Source organism: Schistocerca piceifrons, chromosome 1 (assembly GCF_021461385.2).
Source record: "Schistocerca piceifrons isolate TAMUIC-IGC-003096 chromosome 1, iqSchPice1.1, whole genome shotgun sequence".
NCBI lineage: Eukaryota > Metazoa > Arthropoda > Insecta > Orthoptera > Acrididae > Schistocerca > Schistocerca piceifrons.
In genome coordinates this window covers 820841364-820865483 of record NC_060138.1, presented here as the reverse complement: position 1 = coordinate 820865483, position 24120 = coordinate 820841364, and the positions used below count along the sequence as shown (strand labels likewise).

Sequence of the window (24120 nt, the reverse complement as noted above, 5' to 3'; positions counted from 1 at the left end):
GCAAAGGTCCCGAGTTCGAGTCTCGGTCCGGCACACAGTTTTAATCTGCCAGGAAGTTTAATGCCACTGTTGTTTGGGAACATGAAGTCCATGAATGACTGCTAAAACTCTCCAAGTAACCGAGTGTAACAATACACAGTCAGTGATCGGTTCAGTTGGACAAGAGGATCCAATTATGAATCCATGTCAACACAGCCAACACCATTATGGAGCCACCACCAGCTTGCACAGTGCCTTATTGACAACTTGAGTCCACGGCCCCGTAGGCTCTGCGCCACACTCGAACCCTACCGTCAGCTCTTATCAAGTGAAATCGGGATTCATCTAACCAGGCCACGGTTGTCCAGTAGTCTAGCGTCCAACCGATATGGCGACGAGACAAGAAGAGGCGCTGCAGGCGGTGTCATGCTGTTACCAAAGGCAGTGGTGTCGCAATCATTTGCTGCTATAGCCCATTAACGTCAAATCTCGCTGCACTGTCCTAACGGATACGTTCGTCTACATCTACATATATACTCCGATAGCAACCAAGCGGTGTGTGGCGGAGGGCACAATTCGCGCCAAAGTCATTACGCGATTTCAAAGTTGGTGGTAATAATATATGCTCTACATCCTTGGTGAAGATTGGATTTCGGAATTTAGTGAGCAGCCCCTTCCGTTTAGCGCGTCGTCTATCTGCAAGTGTGTCCCACATTGATTTCTACGGTTATTTCGACATTGTTGCTTGTCTGTTAGCACTGCCAAATCCAACGCCGTTAAGTGAAGGCCTACACCCACTGCGTCGTCGCTGGTGAGAAGAAATGCTTGAAATTTGGTATTCTCACCATACGTTTGACACTGTGGATTCCGGAATGTTATATTCCCTACGATTTCTGAAATGGAATGTCCCATGCGTCTAGCTCCAACTTGCAATCCGGGTTCAGTGTCTGTTAATACCCGTTGTGTGACCAAATGACGTCAGAAACTTTTTCACATGAATCACGTGAGTACAAATGACAGCTCCGCTAATGCATTGCCCTTTTATACCTCGTGTACGCTATATTACCTCCGTCTATATATGTGCAAGTCGCAATCCTATGATTTTTGTCCCCTCAGTGTATTTTTTGCGGCTGTGGAAACTATGGTAAAAGAAGAAAGAATTAAATAAATTTCCATCGTATTACGGCCGCTACATCAGTTGATACACTCTCGCCGGAGGGGTCGCCAGTATCTCGCACCAACATGTGACGCGTTGTCGGCTACGGGCTCAGAGCGGGAAAGCAAGGATTGACGAGCAAGGCGTGTACTCGGGGTGTCGCACGCGGCCTGCCGGCGCAGCTGTCTTGGTAACGGCGCGGCATTGGACTGTAAATAGCCGGCGCAGAGTCCATGTCAGTGGTCGCGGGCGGCGCGCCGGCCTTGGCTGCCGGTAAACACGGCGCTGCCACGCGCGCCCAGCCATCGACCTACAGCGGCTGCCTGACTCACCTCACCTCCACTCTTGCTTTCTGCACCGCACGGCTGTTGCGCTGCAAAATGCACCACGTGCCTGGAAATCTCGCCGTAGGGGCCTTTCTATGCAAGCACGACGCACCTACATCGCGCACGTGTTTTGCGTCAAAACGAGTACGCCGAGAGTGTTCTAGCTCAAGACTAGGCGCATAATGGAACGCAGCCGACGAAGGGCACGTCAGGGCATCGAAGGACTGAAATTTCGGTAATACATTAGTCTGCATAGCATACACTACCGGTCATTAAAATTGCTACACCACGAAGATGACGTGCTACATACGCGAAATTTAACCGACAGCAAAAAGATGCTGTGATATGGAAATGATTAGGTTTTCAGAGCATTCACACAAGGCTGGCGCCGTTGGCGACACCTACAACATGCCGACATGAGGAAAGTTTCCAACTGATTTCTCATACACAAACAGCAGCTGACCGGCGTTGCCTGGTGAAACGTTGTTAGCCTGCCGGGCTGGCCGAGCGGTTCTAGGCGCTACAGTCTGGAGCCGCGAGAGCGTTACGGTCGCAGGTTCGAATCCTCCCTTGGGCATGGATGTGTGTCATGTCCTTAGGTTAGTTAGGTTTAAGTTCTAAGTTCTAGGGGACTGATTACCTTAGCAGTTAAATCCCATAGTTCTCAGAGCCATTGCAACCATTTGAAACGTTGTTGTGATGCCTTGTGTAAGGAGGAGAAATTCGTACCATCACGTTTCCGACTTTGATAACATCTACATCTACATCCATACTCCGCAAGCCACCTGACGGTGTGTGGCGGAGGGTACCCTGAGTACCTCTATCGATTCTCCCTTCTATTCCAGTCTCGTATTGTTCGTGGAAAGAAGGATTGTCGGTATGCTTCTGTGTGGGTTCTAATCCCTCTGATTTTATCCTCATGGTCTCTTCGCGAAATATACGTAGGAGGGAGCAATATACTGCTTGACTCTTCGGTGAAGGTATGTTCTCGAAACTACTGAGCGTCTCTCCTGCAGAGTCTTCCACTGGAGTTTATCTATCATCTCCGTAACGCTTTCGCGATTACTAAATGATCCTGTAACGAAGCGCGCTGCTCTCCGTTGGATCTTCTATATCTCTTCTATCAACCCTATCTGGTACGGATCCCACACTGCTGAGCAATATTCAAGCAGTGGGCGAACAAGCGTACTGTAACCTACTTCCTTTGTTTTCGGATTGCATTTCCTTAGGATTCTTCCAATGAATCTCAGTCTGGCATCTGCTTTACCGACGATCAACTTTATATGATCATTCCATTTTAAATCATTCCTAATGCGTACTCCCAGATAATTTATGGAATTAACTGCTTCCAGTTGCTGACCTGCTATTTTGTAGCTAAATGATAAGGGATCTATCTTTCCATGTATTCGCAGCACATTGCACTTGTCTACATTGAGATTGAATTGCCATTCCCTGCACCATGCGTCAATTCGCTGCAGATCCTCCTGTATTTCAGTACAATTTTCCATTGTTACAACCTCTCGATACACCACAGCATCATCTGCAAAAAGCCTCAGTGAACTTCCGATGTCATCCACCAGGTCACTTATGTATATTGTGAATAGCAACGGTCCTATGACACTCCCTGCGGCACACCTGACATCACTCTTACTTCAGAAGACTTCTCTCCATTTAGAATGACATGCTGCGTTCTGTTATCTAGGAACTCTTCAATCCAATCACACAGTTGGTCTGATAGTCCATATGCTCTTACTTTGTTCATTAATCGACTGTGGGGAACTGTATCGAACGCCTTGCGGAAGTCAAGAAACACGGCATCTACCTGTGAACCCGTGTCAATGGCCCTCTGAGTCTCGTGGACAATAGCGCGAGCTGGGTTTCACACGACCGTCTTTTTCGAAACCGATGCTGATTCCTACAGAGTAGATTTCTAGTCTCCAGAAAAGTCATTATACTCGAACATAATACGTGTTCCAAAATTCTACAACTGATCGACGTTAGAGATATAGGTCTATAGTTCTGCACATCTGTTCGACGTCCCTTCTTGAAAACGGGGATGACCTGTGCCCTTTTCCAATCCTTTGGAACGCTACGCTCTTCTAGAGACCTACGGTACACCGCTGCAAGAAAGGGGGCAAGTTCCTTCGCGTACTCTGTGTGAAAACGAACTGGTATCCCATCAGGTCCAGCGGCCTTTCCTCTTTTGAGCGATTTTAATTGTTTCTCTATCCCTCTGTCGTCTGTTTCGATATCTACCATTTCGTCATCTGTGCGACAATCTAGAGAAGGAACTACAGTGCAGTCTTCCTCTGTGAAACAGCTTTGGAAAAAGACATTTAGTATTTCGGCCTTTAGTCTGTCATCCTCTGTTTCAGTACCATTTTGGTCACAGAGTGTCTGGACATTCTGTTTTGATCCACCTACCGCTTTGACATAAGACCAAAATTTCTTAGGCTTTTCTGCCAAGTCAGTACATAGAACTTTACTTTCGAATTCATTGAACGCCTCTCGCATAGCCCTCATCACACTACATTTCGCTTCGCGTAATTTTTGTTTGTCTGCAAGGCTTTGGCTATGTTTATGTTTGCTGTGAAGTTCCATTTGCTTCCGCAGCAGTTTTATAACTCGGTTGTTGAACCACGGCGCCTCTTTTCCATCTCTTACGATCTTGCTTGGCACATACTCATCTAACGCATATTGTACGATGGTTTTGAACTTTGTCCACTGATCCTCAACACTATCTGTACTTGAGACAAAACTTTTGTGTTGAGCCGTCAGGTACTCTGTAATCTGCTTTTGGTCACTTTTGCTAAACAGAAAAATCTTCCTACCTTTTTTAATATTTCTATTTACGGCTGAAGTCATCGATGCCGTAACCGCTTTATGATCGCTGATACCCTGTTCTGCGTTAACTGTTTCAAATAGTTCGGGTCTGTTTGTCACCAGAAGGTCTAATATGTTATCGCCACGAGTCGGTTCTCTGTTTAACTGCTTAAGGTAGTTTTCAGATAAAGCACTTAAAAAAATTTCACTGGAATCTTTGTAGCCTATCGCGATTGCGGTTTATCGTATCGCGACGTTGCTGCTCGCGTTGGTCGAGATCCAACGGCTGTTAGCAGAATATGGAATCGGTGGGTTCAGGAGGGTAACACGGAACGCCGTGCTGGATCCCAACGGCCTCGCATCACTAGCAGTCGAGATGACAGGCATCTTATCCGCGTAGCTGTAACGGATCGTACAGCCACGTCTCGATCCCTGAGTCAACAGGTGGGGACATTTACAAGACAACAACCATCTGCAGGAACAGTTCGACGACGTTTGCAGCAGCATGCACCATCAGCTCGGAGACCGTGGCTGCGGTTACCCTTGACGCTGCATCACAGACAGGAGCGCCTGCGATGGTGTACTCAACGACGAACCTGGGTGCACGAATGGCAAAACGTCATTTTTTCGGGTGAATCCAGGTACTGTTTACAGCATCACAATGGTCGCATCCGTGTTTGGTGACATCGCGGTGAACGCACATTGGAAGCGTGTATTCGTCATCGCCATACTGACGTATCACCCGGCGTTATGGTATGGGGTGCCATTGGTTACACGTCTCGGTCACCCCTTGTTCGCATTGATGGCACTTTGAACAGTGGATGTTACATTTCAGATGTGTTACGACCCGTGGCTCTACCCCTCATTCGATCCCTGCGAAACCCTGGCCCTGGCCAGCACATATCCAGATCTCTCACCATCTGAAAACATCTGGTCAATGGTGGCCGAGCAATTGGCTCGTCACAATACGCCAGTCACTACTTTTGATGAACTGTGGTATCGTGTTGAAGCTGCATGGGCAGCTGTAGCTGTATACGCCATCCAAGCTCTGTTTGACTCAATTCTCAGGCGTATCAAGGCCGTTATTACGGCCAGAGGTGGTTGTTCTGGGTACTGATTTCTCAGGATCTATGCACCCAAATTGCGTGAAAATGTAATTACACCTCAGTTCTAGTATAATATATTTGTCCAATGAATACCCGTTTATCATCTGCATTTCTTTTTGGTGTAGCAATTTTAATGGCCAGTAGTGGACTTAAGAAGTTAACACTATGAGATAACAGGTTAACGTCAATGCGAGATAAGCAATTGCAAATTTATACTGCTAGTACGTTAATAACCGATGTAACGGACAGAATGTTGAATGCAGCGATACAAAGGGGCATACGTTGTGTTGAATGGGTCCCGGCTGTCAGTTTGAGGGATGGAGTTCAATTCCTGTTGCACCTGGTCGGCCAGTACAGGGACTGTTAATGCTGTTTGTGGATGACGCAGTAATTGTCGTTCGATGATGTCCATACATGCTCTATTGGAGATATATCTCCTGATCGAGCAGCACGCCGGATTACAATAGCGGTATATGGGCGAGCGTTATCCTGTTGGAAAACACTCCTTGGAATGCTGTTCATGAATGGCAGCACAGCAGATCGAATCACCAGATCGACTTACAAATTTGTAGTTAAGGTGCGTGGGATAAAAAAGAGAGTGCTTCTGCCCTCGTACAAAATCGCACCCTAGGCCATAATTCCAGGTGTAGATCCAGCGTGTTAAGCACAGAGACAGGTTGGTTGCAGTCTCTCAAATAGCCTCCTAACGAATACAAGGCCATCGCTGGCACCGAGTCAGGACCAGCTTTCCTCATAAAACAGAACAGGCCTGCACCCTGCTCTCCAGTGGGCTCTCCCTTGACACCACTGATGTCTCAAATGACAATGGTTTGGAATCAATGGAGTGCACTGTCTGGAATTCAATTTCTGCGTCGGGGATGTCCTTGAAGTAATCAATTTGTAACAGTTCGTTGAGTCAGTTTGGTGCCAACCGCTTCTGAAACTGCTGCTGCAGATGCAGTGCGATGCGCCAGAGCCATACGCCGAACACGACGGTCTTCCCTCTCGGTAATGGCACGTCCGGTCTTCTGGACTGTACATTCTCGTGACCACCGCTGTTAGAAGTCATATACACTGGCTACATCCCTCTCTAGTCATTTTTCAGTGTCCCAGAAGGAGCATCCAGCTTCTCATAGCCCTATTACACGACCGCATTCAAACTCAGTGAGTGTTGATAGCGGCAGCTTTGTCCAACCTCAAAGTAACTAACGCTCGCCACAGTTACAGCTGTATTTAAAGCAAACCTGGTTTGTATCCTCATAGCGGCGCAACTAGCGTCACTCTTATGCGATTGGCGTGAAATCTGAAATCTTTCACCTGTAGGAACATGTCTACCAACTTTCGTTAGGATCGCACAACCCCTTCTTGGTGTTGCGATTTTTTTACCGTCAATGTCCTGCGCGATACAGTGTGAGGGCATACTGGGAGACAGTTACGCCATTCTCGCGCAGTCTTTCCTTACTGATCCAGCGCTCAGTCTTTCCTTGTGAGGATATGGCTGCTTCATGGATCTTAGATCTAAGTTGGATTCTGATGAAGAAAAGCACATGCTGCTGTTATTATATAATACTTCAAGACGGAACAAATCAGAATGTAAAAGCGGATCCATGAAGAAGAGAAATACTCATGGTGAATTCGCTTTGATGTCAAGAGTTTTGTCATAAACAGTTCACGAAATACTTCCATTTATTCCGGAGTCAGTGCCAAGGAGCTCACGAGCTTGTGCGGAAATCTATATTCTTTAATGAGTGTAGTGCCCAAAAGTTAATTGATAGTGAAGTAAAGCTCACTGTATTCTTGAGGTACATTTTACTGAAACATTTTACGAAGTAAAGGTATAAGTAAGAGCTACATAGGTCACTTTGGGAACTTAATTAGGAAAACTGTTGTTGCTAGTCGTGATCTGAGCGTAAGATCTAGCCGCTGTACTTGAAGGCACGTCAACTGAGTTCTGAAGACGTACCACCGACCTACGACAAGTAGGATGCATATGAAGCACTCGCTACGTCGTAATTCCGAACTGGTTCGAGTTCTTGAGCTGAGGGACGGTGCACTCCTAGCTAAGATGCCTCAGTTTTCCAAGCCACTTCTAATATTTTTACCCCGGATCAAATGTTGACGTTTCAGTGTCATATTTCTAGTCGCTTGGTACATCGACATGAAAAAAACTGTAGCGTGGGTCACTAGCAGGTTTTTAGTCCTCGCGCTTTTTACGTTCAATCGCTCTTTCCTTGGCCGTTTGTTCACGCTGCACTGTGGAATGTAGTATAAGCTTGGAGACACCAAGTTTCATTTTCTTTCGTTGTTCTGCACACCCACTGGTGCTTGATTAACGAGGATGTATCCAATTCTCCACGACCCTCAGTATGAGATGTAACTTCCTCGTAACTATCAATATTTCTCACACCTTCACCTTCGTGGGCGTCATTCTGAGACACCACTCCGCCGGAGGACGTGTGGCGCTCGCGCAGTGAACTGTCCCGGACGCCACACGGCGGAGATGGTAGCAGAAACCATGCTGCCTTGTCCTTCCCTGGCCTGTGCCACAATTTTTACTGTTATATTTACCCCCGTTGGTCTCAAATACCTTCTTAATGCTGCTCTGTCCTGTCCTTTCGTCGGCTGCATCCCAATGTGCGCCTGACTCAACAGTCGTAGGCACACTCGAGTTCGGGATTTGCGTCGGAGAGCTTACGCAGGAAGCTGTTATGTTAGCGATACATGGCGGTGAGTCATCAGACAGGTAGGCATGTGAATCTAATGTACAGAGTCTACACCTTAAGTGAGGTTTTCCCCTTTCTGCATGCCCACTCCACTCCCAGCCTCAATAATACGTCGTCCACATATCGCCTCTCGTCACTGTAGCATGCTGAAATTAAAAAAAAAAATAAAAATGTAGATGTTGTAACGACACAGTTAGCGAGAACATTAACACATATTAAGACCATACTATCAAAATATAAAGTTACATCATAGTTTTCGTTCTGTTATTTACTAATTTCATTTAATAATACAGCGCCACATTTACGTAAACGTAATAACTATGGACATTTGTTAGTAGCGTAGAGAACAGTTCGTACGAATATCTTAACTTTATGAGCATACTAATAATGGCAGATATTATCATGTTTTTCTGTCCAGTCGCTCAAAACACTTTATTAAGCCTGTAGCAGAACTATGCTGGTTAGGCAGAGACTGTTTTTATTGTAACGTCATCGGTGGTAGTCTGTGTGGGGCCGGCTGTCAATATAGCGATATATGTTGCTTCAAGTACAACGGATTAAAAACGTATTATCAGGAAGAAAAGCGTGGTTCGTCATACTTGCAAAGGCAGTAAATGAATGACGGAATGATGGTACGTAAATGTACCACAGAGATGCCACTAAAATTATGTAACATTCACATCAACAGTGCATCTAACCACATAAGTCATCAAGAAATATTGTAGAGTGCAGCTCCTCAGTGAACATTACCGTGTTTCTTTCTGAGAAGTAAATCCCGATAGTCCATTATAATATTCTCAAGTGTTTATTAATGGAGGCAGCTCCCTTTCTAAAAATGACAAGAGAATTTATTTAAATCTTATTTAAGCCTGCCTCTACCCCGAGCGTGAAAGTTCAGTAAAAATTTAAGACATCTCTTATAACCTGACTCAGGTGAACCGCCACAGTAAGGACACTAAATAAAAACTCCCTGCAAGAAAATAAGCAATCAGTACAACAGCCTTAACGGGGCTCTATATTTAGCAACTGAATGCCACAAAATGTTGCGCAGCTACATTAACAAAACATCTGAATTACACTGAAGAGCTAAAGAAACTGGTACACCTGCCTAGTATCGTGTAAGGCCTCCGCGAGTATGCAGAAGTGTCGCAACACGACGTAGCATGGACTCGAGTAATGTCTGAAGTAAATCTGGAGGGAACTGACACCATGAATCCTGCAGGGCTGTCCATAAATCTGTAAGAGAACGAGGGGGTGGAGATCTCTTCTGAACAGCACGTTGCATGACAACCCAGACATGTTCAATAACGTTCATGTATGGGGTGTCTGGTGGCTATCGGAATGGTTTAAGCTCGGAAGAGTGTTCCTGGAGCCATTCAGTAGCAATTCTGGACGTGTGTGGTATCGCATTGTTCTGATGGAATTTCCCAAGGCCGTCGGAATGCACAACGGGCATGAATCGATGCATGTGATCAGACAGGATGCTTACGTACGTTTCACCCGTCATAGTCGTATCTAGACGTATCGAGAGTCCCATATCACTCCAACTCCAGACGCCCCACACCATTACAGAGCCTCCAATAGTTTGAACAGCTGACAGGCAGGGTCCATGGATTCATGAGGTTGCCTCCATACCCCTACACGTCCATCCGGTCGATACGAATGGAAACGAGATTCGTCCGACCACGCAACATGTTTCCAGTCATCAACAGTCCATTGTCGGTGTTGACGGCCCAAAGCGAGGGGTAAAGCTTTGGTCATGCAGCCATCAAGAATACATGAGTCGGGCTTCGGCTCCGAAAGTCCATATCGATGATGTTTCGTTAAATAGTTCGCATACTTACACTTGCTGATGGTCCAACACTGAATCTGCAGCGATTTGCGGAAGGGTTTCACTTCAGTTACGTAGAACGATTCTCTTCAGTCGTCGCTGGTCCCGTTCTTGCAGCGGTCGTACCGATGTCGAAGATTTGATATTTTACGGGATTCCTGATTTTCACGGTACACTCGTGACATGGTCGTACGGGAAAATCCCCACTTCCCCACTTCATCGCTACCCCGGAGATCCTGTGTCCCATTCCTCATGCGCCGACTCTAACACCACGTTCAAATCATTTAAATCTTGATAACTTGCCGTTATAGCAGCAGTAACCAATCTAAGAAGTGCCCCAGGCGTCGCCGACCGCATCGCCGTATTGTGCCTGTTTATGTTGCTCTGTATTTGAATATGCATGCTTATGCCAGTTTCTTTGGCACTTCAGTGTATCAGTGATATTTCTAAGAAAGAAGTCATTCTACTTTGCTTTATGCAGCAGTTTAAGAACTGCACACGACGCAAAGCTGCTAACACTAAATCAGCACGTTTTCATACTAATTCTCCTTGCTGTTTACAATAAGCCATTTATCACTGAATTAAAACACAACACCTTTTGGTAGTAGCATTACAGGCACTGCTCCCTAACAGCCTGAATAATAGTCGACGATAAATTATGTTAGTCTAGCAAGACGCAATTTTAAACAGATCAGTCCTGAATGAATACATTACAAAAGGTGACAACAACATACTTGTCTTGACTAATAGATTTTACTAGTTTTTCTCATTTTTCGTCAAGATTTAATTTTTCGTTGTCTCTTTCTGCCCTTTGGGAGCTAGGGGCACCTTATCCTAGGCTGCATTGCTCCGGATCCCACAGACTATTTACGGCCCTTTTATTATTGCTTGAAACTATCCTTGATTCTAGGGTGGCTATTTTCCAAATATGCTCCAAAACAACGCAAATCGAGACATGGTGCCGTTCTCACAAGGGAAACTCTCCCTAGCAGTCCCCTCAGATTTTGTGACGTGATACAAGGAGAAAGCTTAAACCTTAAACGCTGAAAGGCATAATCAGTCTTAAATGATGATGATGATGATGATGATGACGATTAGGACAGCAAAATAAGTGACGATGGCTGAAGAAGAGAGGATATAAAACACGGAAAACAAGCATCCAAGACAGCATATGCTCGTTTAAACAAGGTCCGAAGGACTCCTATACGTTGAAAAGGTGGATGGCAACTGGTAGCATGTAAATACCTGTCGGTATGAGTCGGTTTCCTGTAAACACTCTGTCCAAGAGATCCGTCTTCTTTTCTATAAACTAGTACAGCATAAGCTGTCTCGGATGCTGAGAATTCACCACAGGAGCTGCAACATCTTACGGACGTGTTCATTAATAGCGGCTATACGGACCGACAAATCTTAACAGTTCATTCATAGTTTGCAATAAAAATAGAAAACAGCTGATCAGCTGCCTGTATCTACAAAACGTGCCTTTATTTGCTTGTTGCGTTCAGTCTGGAGCATAGTAGCCCCCTTATAAAATTCCTCCATGATCCCCTATTCAGTGCTAACATTGGTGCCTCTTCTGATGTTAAACCTATTACTTCAAAATCATTCTTAACCGAATCCAGGCACCTTCTCCTTGGTCTGCCCCGACTCCTACTACCCTCTACTGCTGAACCCATGAGTCTCTTGGGTAACCTCGCTTCTCCCATGCTTGTAACATGACCCCACCATCTAAGCCTGTTCGCCCTGACTGCTACATCTATAGAGTTCATTCCCAGTTTTTCTTTGATTTCCTCATTGTGAACACCCTCCTGCCATTGTTCCCATCTACTAGTACCTGCAACCATCCTAGCTACTTTCATATCCATAACCTCAACCTTGTTGATAAGGTAACCTGAATCCACCCAGCTTTCGCTCCCATACAACAAAGTTGGTCGGAAGATTGAACGGTGCACAGATAACTTAGTCTTGGTACTGACTTCCTTCTTGCAGAAGAGGGTAGATGGTAGCTGAGCGCTCATTGCATTAGCTTTGCTACACCTCGCTTCCAGTTCTTTCACTATGTTGCCATCCTGTGAGAATATGTATCCTAAGTACTTGAAACCGTCCACCTGTTCTAACTTCGTTCCTCATATTTGGCACTCAATCCGTTTATATTTCTTTCCCACTGACATTACTTTCGTTTTGGAGATGCTAATCTTCATACCATAGTCCTTACATTTCTGATCTAGCTCTGAAATATTACTTTGCAAACTTTCAATCGAATCTGCCATCACAACTAAGTCATCCACATATGCAATACTGCTTATTTTGTGTTCACATATCTTGATCTCACCCAGCCAGTCTATTGTTTTCAACATATGATCCACAGATAATATGAACAACAGTGGAGACAGGTTGCAGCCTTGTCTTACCCCTGAAACTACTCTGAACCATGAACTCAATTTACCGTCAACTCTAACTGCTGCCTGACTATCCATGTGAAGACCTTTAATTGCTTGCAAAAGTTTGCCTCCTATTCCATAATCTCGTAGAACAGACAATAACTTCCTCCGAGAAACCTGGTCATATGCCTTTTCTAGATCTATAAAGCATAGATATATGCCCTAATATAAAAAAAAACTCATCTGCTACTTTTGGTACTTCATATCTCAATCTAATTCTCACAGCATCGCCTGATTTAATTCGACTTGATCCCACCACCTTTATTTTACTTTTGTTGAGATTCATCTCATAACCTCCCTTCAAGACAGTATCCATTTCGATGCAATTATCTTCCACTGTCTCTGAAACAATTACTACATCATCACATGACAAGGGATCCGACAGGTTTGTAGCTTGCCCTCCATGTTAATCAATACATACAGTGAGTAAGCAGCAAAGGAAACAAAGAAGAAATTTTGAAAGACAATTAAAGTTCAAGGAGCGGAAACAAAAACGTCAATTTGTGTTAATTCATCAAATGGTTTGTTCAAAATGCTAATTTCAGTATCTGATTTTTCAAAATTGTTTCATGCTACCATGTCTTTATAATTTGATTCATTCATAAATTCATGTTTATCCTAGCTTGCTCAGTCTCTGACAAGACTTAAAACTTTTTTTCTTTTTTCAAAAGTAGCATATGGCATATTTACAAAACAGTTTTCATTAGTCCTTGACTGCGCTTCACCTTCTGTAAAGTTTTCGACAAATTTTAGTTCATAGTGCCACTAATATCAGGCACAAAAATTTCTTCACAACATTTCAGAAGAAAAAATAAACAGTATGCAAATTTTCTACACCAGTTAATTTCTTAAATAAACCTTTTTCAAAGAAAGAGTAATTTTTATTCATAAAAATTGCATTGTTTTAAAATACTGCACTATTATAGAAAATGGAAAAAGCGATCAGCTCTATTTTAATACCAAAGCAACAGAAACGAGCAACAAACGCATCGCATAAGAACTAGTACAGCATTGGTGAGACAGTATTGTACCTGTGGCCTATTAGATGGCACATGTGTACATGTAGGGTGCAAGTCTTGTCACATCTGGTCTATAAAGTAGTTTCTCACCGTCGTCTTCGCACATCAGCTGTATTCCAAAAAATGACTCTGAGCACTATGGGACTTAACTTCTGAGGTTATCAGTCCCCTAGACTTAGAACTACTTAAACCTAACTGACCTAAGGACATCACACACATCCATGCCCGAGGGAGGATTCGAACCTGCGACCGTAGCGGTCGCGCGGATCCAGACTGTAACGCCTAGAACCGCTCGGCCATTCCGGCCGGCGCTGTATTCCACAGTGACACCATTCCTAGTCTGAAAGTTTTTGCGAAGTGCGGCATCAGTGATATACAATGATCCATTTGCTTTAAAAGATTAAGATGGACCCACAACGAATTTGTGACGTGATACAAGGAGAAAGCTTAAATCTTAACAGTTCATTCATAGTTTGCAATAAAAATAGAAAACAGCTGATCAGCTGCCTGTATCTACAAAACGTGCCTTTAGCTGCTTGTTGCCCTTGAAAACTGACATATTAACACGCAAACTGCAGTTCTTCAACCTCAGTTTCCACTCTTTAGCACTGACTACTCGTAATGTCATAATAGTGGTATGATCCCCGATAACAACACGATTTTTGAACAGAGTTTAAAAAAATTAGAATCAGTAGGAGAACATTGCTGAATTTTTGTAGTAGTCAACCACATCACTTTTCGAAAAAAACAGCGTACGGTGAACAGACTAAGTTTCCTTTTATTTGCCAATTTCATTTAATATTTTCGTTCTACGTATCTTAAAACTAAATGAGACTATGTTTTCTATCTTTGTTCGATTTCTTCTTTCAATACAGGGAATAACAGGAACAAAAAAAAAACCGGAATCTTGTTGTTTCACAAACAGGTTATTTTGTGCGGTGTTAATAGCCTGATTAACCTGGCAACCGATAACCGAAAACCGGCTGTTTCAGCCATAACCGCCATCCCTAGTTCAAGATGGAAGTACATAAGCGTACAAGCCGCCTGTTCCGGAACATCGTTTTCGTAACACGAAATGGGACGCGCCGCGACGAGAATCGGCCCGACACTGGCGTCATGGCGCGTGTCGGCTGACAGCAGAGCCATCTTTCGGAAGAGGGCCGAGGCGCGCGTCCCTGACCTGAGCCAACACTTTTCGGCGCCCCCCAGTCCGCGCCGATTCCATGAACGAACCGCTAATACTGGGTCCCTGCTACGCGGCGCTTTAATCGACTTCCACTTACCGGTAACAGGACGAAGAAGAAAAAAAAGGCTGCGTCAGAGCCGAACAATGCCGCAACACGTTCAAGGCCCTGGGAGTAGCCTTGCATGTCAAAATGAAATCCTCTTGTAAAACGTTCACTTTCGACCCGTTATGTTATTTTTCTTTGTACTGTGATCTCACGTAACAGCTAAGATCACTTCCCCGTAATATATAGACAAACCTGTTATGTAATTGATGAACACTCAATATAGCCAGGACTACACTCTCCACAACCTGGTTTTGCTTTTCCTTTTCTAAAGAGTCTATGCTTTATCAGTGCTGCTGCGGTCCATTGAAGTGGGTTCCTCCGGAACCGCGCAACTGCTACGGTCGCAGGTTCGAATCCTGCCTCGGGCATGGATGTGTGTGATGTCCTTAGATTAGTTAGGTTTAAGTAGTTCCAAGTTCTAGGGGACTGATGACCACAGCTGTTAAGTCCCATAGTGCTCAGAGCCATTTGAACCATTTTGAAGTGGGTTCCTCAGTTTTACTCTTCCAAATGCGGATTGGGGGGGGGGGGGGGGAGGTAGGGGGAGGAGTGGAATCGGAACCGAACGACAAGAGAAAACACTATTTGAGAATAGCAATTGCCTGTTCACCAGCAATAAACGAGTCGCTACAAAGCACAAGAGGTCTGAAATTTTAATATACCTGCTAGTGTAAATGTAATTGTGTGAACCTGAGGATGTTTATAAAAGAATTTGGCTGTTTTCAGTTATGCCCTGATGTCACGAGTCCACATGCTTATTCTCGAAATAAGACGGAAAAAACATTTATATTGAATGTTACACAATGAAGAAGGAAATAAAGGATGTTGGCTATGCTTCACACATAACTATTGTAGTGGAAGCTGTGCTCATGACTGTACTTTGAATTGTCAATGGATCAGAAAATATCAAAAACCTATCTCCAAGTATTTATACTCGGATATATCGTTTCGGAGCGTCTCTTTATCCAGTTGCATCTCTTGTACACTATTCGAAGTATTACATTGGTATTTGCCTGAAGAGTCTTACAGAAACCGCAGATATCCTACACCTAAATTGTTGAACGTAGTTTGACACTTCCTTCTGTTCCCCACAATGCACACACCCCTTTTTCCCTAATGTGAGCAATGCCCTAAACGTTTAAAGAATATATGTTATGTTCCATCCTCATGTTATTCAATATACACACATCAAAAAAAATTTTGCATCCCCCCAGTTTTCAGAACTCCTGAAGATTGACGTTGACTGTGGATATTTTATCGCAGACACAGTCCCTTTGACTGTTGATAGACGTCACTAAACCCGCCCAAAGATGTAAACAACCATGTATGTGCAGCGCCTATTAGACGGAGGGGTCCGACATCCGATCAATTCCAGTCATTCCACCAGGAAACAGGTACACAGCTCCTGTTGTCTGTAGCTCAGTCATGCCTAGACGGTCAGTACCGCGGTTCGATCGCGTCCGCATTGTTATTTTGTGGCAGGAAGAGCTCTCAACAAGGGAAGTTTCCAGGCGTCTCGGAGTAAACCAAAGCGATGTTGTTCGGACATGGAAGAGATACAGAGAGACAGGAAATGTCGATGACATGCCTTGCTCAGCCCGCCCAAGGGCTACTACTACTGCAGTGGATTACCGCTACCTACGGGTCAAGGCTCAGAGGGACCCGGACAGAAACACCACTATGTTGAATAATGCTTTTCGTGCAGCCACAGGCCGTCGTCGTGTTGCGACCCAAACTGTGCACAATAGGCTGCGTGATGGGCAACTTCACTCCCAACGTCTATGGTGAGCTCCATCTTTGCAACCATGACACCAAGCAGCGGGGTACAGATGGGCCCAACAACATGCCGAATGGACCTCTCCGAATTGGCATCACGTCCTCTTCACCGATGAGTGTCGTGTATGCCTTTAACCAGACAATTGTCGGAGGCGTATTTGGAGGCAGCCCGGGCAGGCTGAACGCCTTAGACACACTGTCCAGCGAGTGCAGGAAAGTGGAGATTCTCTCCTGGTTTGGGGTGGGACGGACGCCGCTGGTGGTCATGGAAGGCGCCCTAACGGCAGTACGATACGTGAATGCCACCCTCCGACCGACAGTGCAACCATATCGGCAGCACATTGGCGAGGCATTCGTCTTCATGGACGACAATTCGCGCCCCCATCGTACACACCTTGTGAATGATTTCCTTCAGGATAACGACGTCGCTCGCTAGAGTGGCCAGCATGTTCTCCAGACATGAACCCTATCGAACATGTCCGGGATTGATTATATTGGTTGCTTAGGCACGGTCAGCCCATCACAACAAAGACGAAACAGCAGTGACAATCATTGGAAAGATACCAGTGGTATGGAACCACGAATGCTGAAAATTTCATATGTCAGATATGCTGTGGCCAAAATTTTCTTGATTTTTAAGCACGACTTCGTTGTATGTGAACTTTTTCACCAGGTTTGCCAATCTCTGATGCTCACCATGAAAAGAAATTTTTGGATCTAAATGTTTTTAGTCCAATGACAAGATTAGCAGCAGATATGTGTCTTGCAGATCTTCTCGAGTGGTACTTTCTGGATGAACCTATTCAACGTAAAATATCCTATACAGATGGCGTTGACGTTAAATGGAAGTATGTAGAAAAAAGGTACTTCTTATTCCTAAAAACATGTTGTAGATTTCCATACCAGGAAACTTACAAATCGATTCCATACCTCTGCGATAAGAGCTGAAACGTAGGGAAAAGGCAACAAAATAGTCTGCGTGTAGTTATTAGATGACTTTAATCACATTACTCTATCACTCTTCCACAAACCTTAGATTGTGTAAGAAATTGTGAACAGCGAGCAACAAAAGAGACCGGCTTCTGAATGGTTCCCTGCTTTACTTGTAGAGATAAGTGTTTAACGTCCCGTCGGCAACGGACTCATTGGAGACGGAGTACAAGCGCGGATTTTGGAGGGATTGAGAAGAAAAGCGACCGTGCCCTTCTGAAGGAGGCATACAGGCATTTGCCTTAAGCGATTTACGGAAATCACGGAAAACCTAAATCAGGATAGCCGTACGCGGGTTTGAACCGTAGTCCTGAATGCAAATCAGTTGTGCTAACCACTGCACTATCCCGCTCGGTCATCGAGTTGTGACTGAGGACATACATATATACAAAACTGGAATTTTTTTAGAATTTTTTAGAATTTTTTCAGTTTAAAAGAATAGTAAATTTCTATATCACGATCACGATTTCGGTTGTTGTGCTGTTCTGAAGTAATAGCTCAACATGAAAGGCCTCTATGCATACCCATTCCTGTTAAGAGATGAGCCATGTACACATTTTTTATCCCGAACGCACAATGCAGCAAGACTGCTCGTTGTTTTGCTGGTCTACACAACGCGATAAATAAGATAAGAACGCAGTATTGATGCGAATTAAGTAGAAATTGATAGATACAGATAATGAAGATGTGTATTTTTTTATGCATACGACATGCAGACGGGAAATACGGGTGACACGAGGACGATGACCTCTTAAAAGGAGCGAGTATGCATTAGCGCACCTCATGTGAGCTTTTATTTGAGAATGGCGCAACAATAGTAATCATGAAAGTAAATAAACAAAAAATACAAAATATTGCCTTTTATAAAATGCTGCAGGATTGCATTCACGAATAAATCGGAAATAAGTTTTGAAAATATCAGTATATTTAATGTAGTTTTATATATACAGGGTGATTCAGCTGTACGTACCGACAAGTTTTATGCAACCCGCTATGTCTTCAAAAACCATGTTGGAGATGTGAGACCTTAACTTTTCCCAGCGAATTGAATGTTCAAATAGCTTATGTGTTTGCTGCCGGGTGACCTCGACGACCACCGCCGGTATTTCGACAGGAGCACACCCTGCCATTCTCAAGGCACAACTGCAAGGAGGAAGCAATGTGCAAGGGAGTTTAATACCTCGGTTCACAGAGGAGAGACAAGGAAGATACCACACACAGAACAAGTAACCGCAGAGTCAACACACAACCAAAGATAACCAACATCAGAAATATCGATAGTGACTATTAATCAACAGGTGAGGTAGCACTAATTCTGTCCGTTAGTTTTTTTATGAGATACAGAGCCGGATTCCAAGCAGAATTTGGTTGTGTGTTGACTCTGCGGTTACTTGTTCTGTGTGTGGTGTCTTCCTTGTTTTTCCTCTGTGAACCGAGGTATTAAATTCCCTTGCACATTGCTTCCTCTTTGTAATTGTGCCTTGAGAATGGCATAGTGTGCTCCTGCCGAAATATCGGCCGTGGTCGACGACGTCACCCGGCAGCAAACCCGTAAGCTCTTTGAACATGTGGGAGATGTTCATATTCTCTCCCTCTCTACGTGCAAACCATTAGTCCTGCAGAAAACATGAGCAGGACTTTGTGTAGAAAATTTAATGTAGCTAAAATTTTGTACTAGGTTACGTTTTCGCTGGAGACCACGGTTTTCGAGTTATTCAAGAAAAATGCGTTTGAGGGTCACTTCTGTACGTTTTTCTCGAATACTTCGAAAACTACGGCCTCTAGAAAAAAACTTATACCAGTATAAAATGTAACTACATTAAATTTCCTTCAAAAAAGATCCTTTTCATTTTTTCTGTAGGGCTAAAAGTTTACGCGTAATGAGCGAAAGAAAATGAAAATCTTTCACATGGTATTTGAAGGTGTTGCAGGTTGCATACAACCAATGGTTAGGGGCAGTGCACATGCATTATTAATCTTTGAAGGCTGTCAGCTGTTATTATTGGGACTTCACTTCAGCGTGGTATTGGTTTGGTTTTGGTGGTTTTGACATATTCTTCCAGTAGTGTCGTAACGTATTCCTCTAGTAGTGTCACGTTTTTGTCGGCTGGGGTGGCCGAGCGGTTCTAGGCGATTCAGTCCGGTACCGCACGACTGCTACGGTCGCAGGTTCGAATCCTGCCTCGGGCATGGATGTGTGTGATGTCCTTGGGTTAGTTAGGTTTAAGTAGTTCTAAGTTCTAGGGGACTGATGACCTCAGCTGTTAAGTCCCACAGTGCTCAGAGCCATTTTGTCACGTTTTTGTGGTGTTTCTAGTAAATGTTTTGCTTTTAAAACGGCGTCTGACGTATTATCAGCACAAGTGGACGGGAGGCTGGTGTCCCAGGTGAGGGAGCGCTGACTGGCCCGAGCGGCGTCCTTGCTGCAGTCGAGAGGAGCCGGGGCAGTCGGCAGTTCCGGCCGTCGCTCCACGCCCAAGGCCGGCAGCGGCAGCGCCAGCCGCAGCAAACACGCCGCCAGCGCGTGCGCCCCGCTGCTTTTCCTGGACCTCGCCTTCGGGCTGCCAACAAACACAGGACAGTTCTCGCCTTGCAGTTCGAGCTCCACCTCTGAAGAAATAAAACATGTTCCACAGAAAATCATTTCACCACCGCAGTTATCACGCCGTCTTTTACGGCCTTACACACCCTCAGCAGAAAACCTGTGGAAGAGCCATAGTGAAACTCTGTAACAAAATTCAGCATCAGAATACGTTTTGATGCAATTGAAACAGCGCCCATCAATGTCCTTGTTGAAGCTCGTAAGATGCGCCTGCACATCAGAAGGAAAATGCTAAGCGTGTGTTATACTACAGAGAGATTAACAGCGCGCTAATAACGTCGCCCTTGAACACACTTAATACCACACACACACACACACACACACACACACAAACGCGCGCGCACGGTTCGAAAGAAAGAGAGAGAGAGAGAGAGAGAGAGAGAGAGAGAGAGAGAGAGACGTGATCATTTCCAGTTCATTTGGGCCAATTGTTCTTTGAAGAAGGGAACAAGACGATCTATGTAATTAAATGACTTAGGCGCAGCCTGGGGGATTGCTTCCGGAAACAAAGACAGGACAGATGTACAGCCGGAAGGGAATCCGTGAGTGCGGGTTGTGAACAGTACCGGGCTAGCCCAGCCGATAAAAGCTTTGCTTGCGAGTTCTCCCTGTAAAAATTATGTGCCCTTGAGCTACTGGAAGCGCTAGACATCTATAAATAAAAGAAGAATTGGCTCGATGAAGAAACTTATTTAGCACTCAATGCATTTTTTTTAGAGCCCGATGAAAGACACAGATCTTCCTTTTGTCTGGTAATCACATCGAGCAAGTAATAAAGCTCAATACCAGTTACATGCCTTTTTAGCTTAAATTTTTATATCTTTTACTGACTGCTGTGTCGTTTCTTTCGCCGGCCAGAGTGGCCGAGAGGTTCTAGGCGCTTCAGTCTGGAACCGCGCGACCGCTACGGTCGCAGGTTCGAATCCTGCCTCGGGCATGGATGTGTGTGATGTCCTTAGGTTAGATAGTTTTACGTAGTTCTAAGTTCTAGGGGACTGATGACCTCAGATGTTAAGTCCCATAGTGCTCAGAGCCATTTGAACCATTTGTTGTTTCTTTCGTTCTATATGACATACATATTTCGTAGGTTGTGTTAGTTACATATACTGTTTGGGGCACCATATGGCATTTAATGTGACTCGTCTGCATTTCAGTTCCCTGAGTCAGTACTATCTTCGGTGTTATGCGTATAACAAAAAAAAAGAAGGCTGAATGACCGCAAAAATGGTTCAAATGGCTCTGAGAACGATGGGACTTAACTGCTGAGGTCATCAGTCCCCTAGAAATTAGGACAAACCTAACTAACCTAAGGACATCACACACATCCATGCCCGAGGCAGGATTCGAACCTGCGACCGTAGCGGTCGCGCGGCTCCAGACTATAGCGCCTAGAACCGCTCGGCCACTCCAGCCGGTAATGACCACAGGTTCCTAAAAAATGTAGCTCTTTTATGTTATGTTTAGAGAGCCTTTAGATTATCCTTACGATCCCTGTATTGCCACAATTTAATCATTTTATTGTTTTGTCCATTCTATTTTCTTTCTGTTTGTGTATAAAATTACACATGTTTTATGTATAAACTATGCACATAGCATGTAGCATATGATAATGTTTGTCTTTTCAACTAATATTTTGTCTGTGTCGCCCAGGAGAACAGTGTTTAGCCGATTACGATATGTAGCAAATTTCACAGGCTTGCATACGATTGCCCTTTGTAATAAACTATACTTCTTTTTTTTGCAACAGCTCTGATGAGGACAGCGTATCCAAGTTCCAACAGGACTTTGCACGGATACAGTTTACACGTTTGTATTTAATAGCCATTTTATTTATTCCTTCATCAGTCCGTCTCCGCAGTTGAGTGGTGAGCGTAAATGGCTGATATGCGGAGGATCCGGGTACGATTCTTGGTACTGTCAAGGATTTTTCCTTGGCAGGAGGACTGGTAGAGGGTTCACTCAGTTTCGTGATGCCAACTGGGGAGCGATTTCAATAAGAAGCGTCGGTTCCAGGGTCTGGAAAGCCGACAAAACGGCGGGGAGAGCGTTGTGCTGGACCTCCATACCACATCCGCATTCACCTGACACCGCGAGGAATGGGATGATACGGCGGCCGGTCGACATGCCTTGCGTCTCCAGGGCCTGGACAAGGAGCTCGTTAGTAAACATTGTTTCGCCAGAACTAAAATTTACATCTGATGATTTTTATCTATAATTGCTTTAAACAACTCATACTTAAGTCCGTTGTGCTTAATATAACTACTGTTTGACTGTAGCCTCTCCATACCATCATGCTTTTATAAAACTGGATGCCTGTTCTTGTCAAAATATAGACTATTATATTGATCGATGATTAGCAATTACATTTCAGTTTTGTACTAACATATCTTCGTTATAACAGGAATAGTACTTAAATATTTTTTCCCCAGAATATAAGGAAATATGAATTTTATCCATAGTGGATGCTGTTGAACTCCTTGACTGTTCCTTTATAGGGTGTAGTAAAATTTCCACTACCAGTCACAATAAAAGGTTATTTATTTGTCACGTGACCACTTTCGAGCTTTCGCCCATCCTCAGGTGTTCATACATTCATGTACATGTTTATATTGCTGGAGATCAATAAAGATGAAGCATCATTATTATAGTTACGCTTGGGTGACAGTTTTTCTAATTAGTAGCACACTTATTATCATTTTCTCGTCCATATTTCAGTTTTATAAAGTTTAGCTGCATATTTCGCTATTACGATGTGCACTCTTGAAAATGATAATAAGTGTGCAAGTAAGTGGAAAAACTGCCACCACAGCATAACTGTAGTAATGACGCTTCATCTTTATTGATCTCCAGCAATATAAACATATACATGAATGTATGAACACCAGAGGATGGGCACAAGCCTGAAAGCGGTCGTGTGACAAATAAATAACCTTTTATTGTGACTGGTAGCGGAAATTTTTCTACACCCTGTAAGGAAATATTCTTGCCACAAGCACATAAAGACAAGATTTTAAATTGATGCATATGCAGATTGACAACATTAGCTTCACTTTTCAGATTTTCCGTTAGGGCACATTAAACAGATGTTTCTTTGAAATAGTTTTCATGTCGTTCGATAGTTGTTACTTCAAGCTGGTTTCAGTTCACTAACGGTTTTAAATAACACTTTTCTTTCTTTCTTTTTTTTTCAAACTGTTCTACAATGTCTGTTACTTCTATTAAATCAAGTCTCCCTTCTTAATATATACATTTGCTAGCGTTCTACTGAGCGCTTTTGTAGAAAGTTTTATTGACTCTTGCTGAAATGATGTTGACCATTTATTTATTCTTTGACTGGCTAGTGGTGCAGTTCTTGCTTCGCCCTTCCTATCAACTACGTCCGTCTGATCGGGTCCTTTCTTTTCCAACGTCCTTCCTATGTCACCATCCATAACACGGATTCTTACACCTTCTACCCCAAGGTTCCGTCCTCTCCCCTCTTCTCTACCTTCTATATACAGCGAACAAACCGCCGCCTTCACCTCCCGTCCACCTTCTCCAGTACACCAATGACACAGCCTTCTTTGCCCTCGCCCCCGCCCTGCAACGCTCCAAACACCTTCTCCAATCCCATTTTGACCAGTTCACCACTTGGTGTAACCAGTGGTTGCTCAAGGTCAAGGCAATCATTGTAGGCAAAACCACCCCTTCCTTCTGTCTCCTCCAATTCTATACCACCATTTATGGCTGTCCTATCACCCCACCCCCACCCTCAAGTACCTTGGCGTCACACTTGACCGTCGCCTCTCCTGGACCCCCCATCTCTGGACTATTTAAGCCAAGGCATACTCCTGACTCTGTCTCCTCAAGCTTCTTTCTGGCCGCACATGGGGTCTTGACCACTCCACCATCCTCCACACCTATAAATCCCTCATCCCCCCTATCCTCTCCTACACCCATCCCACCTGGATCTCTGCCCCTCCTACCTTTCACAAATCCTAGAATGCCATGTGCTCTGCCTCACCTATCGCATCCGCCTCCCCTCCCCCACGCGGATCCTGTATGACCTCATTCCTT

The 24120-nt window shown here is 44.3% G+C and overlaps 1 protein-coding gene across 2 annotated transcripts in view; it reads left to right on the top strand.

Annotated features, from left to right (window-relative positions):
* The window catches only part of LOC124714372 (cytochrome P450 306a1), a 925226-nt gene that overhangs the window by 736331 nt on the left and 164775 nt on the right, over window positions 1-24120 (top strand). The gene's annotated exons all lie outside the window — the stretch shown is intronic.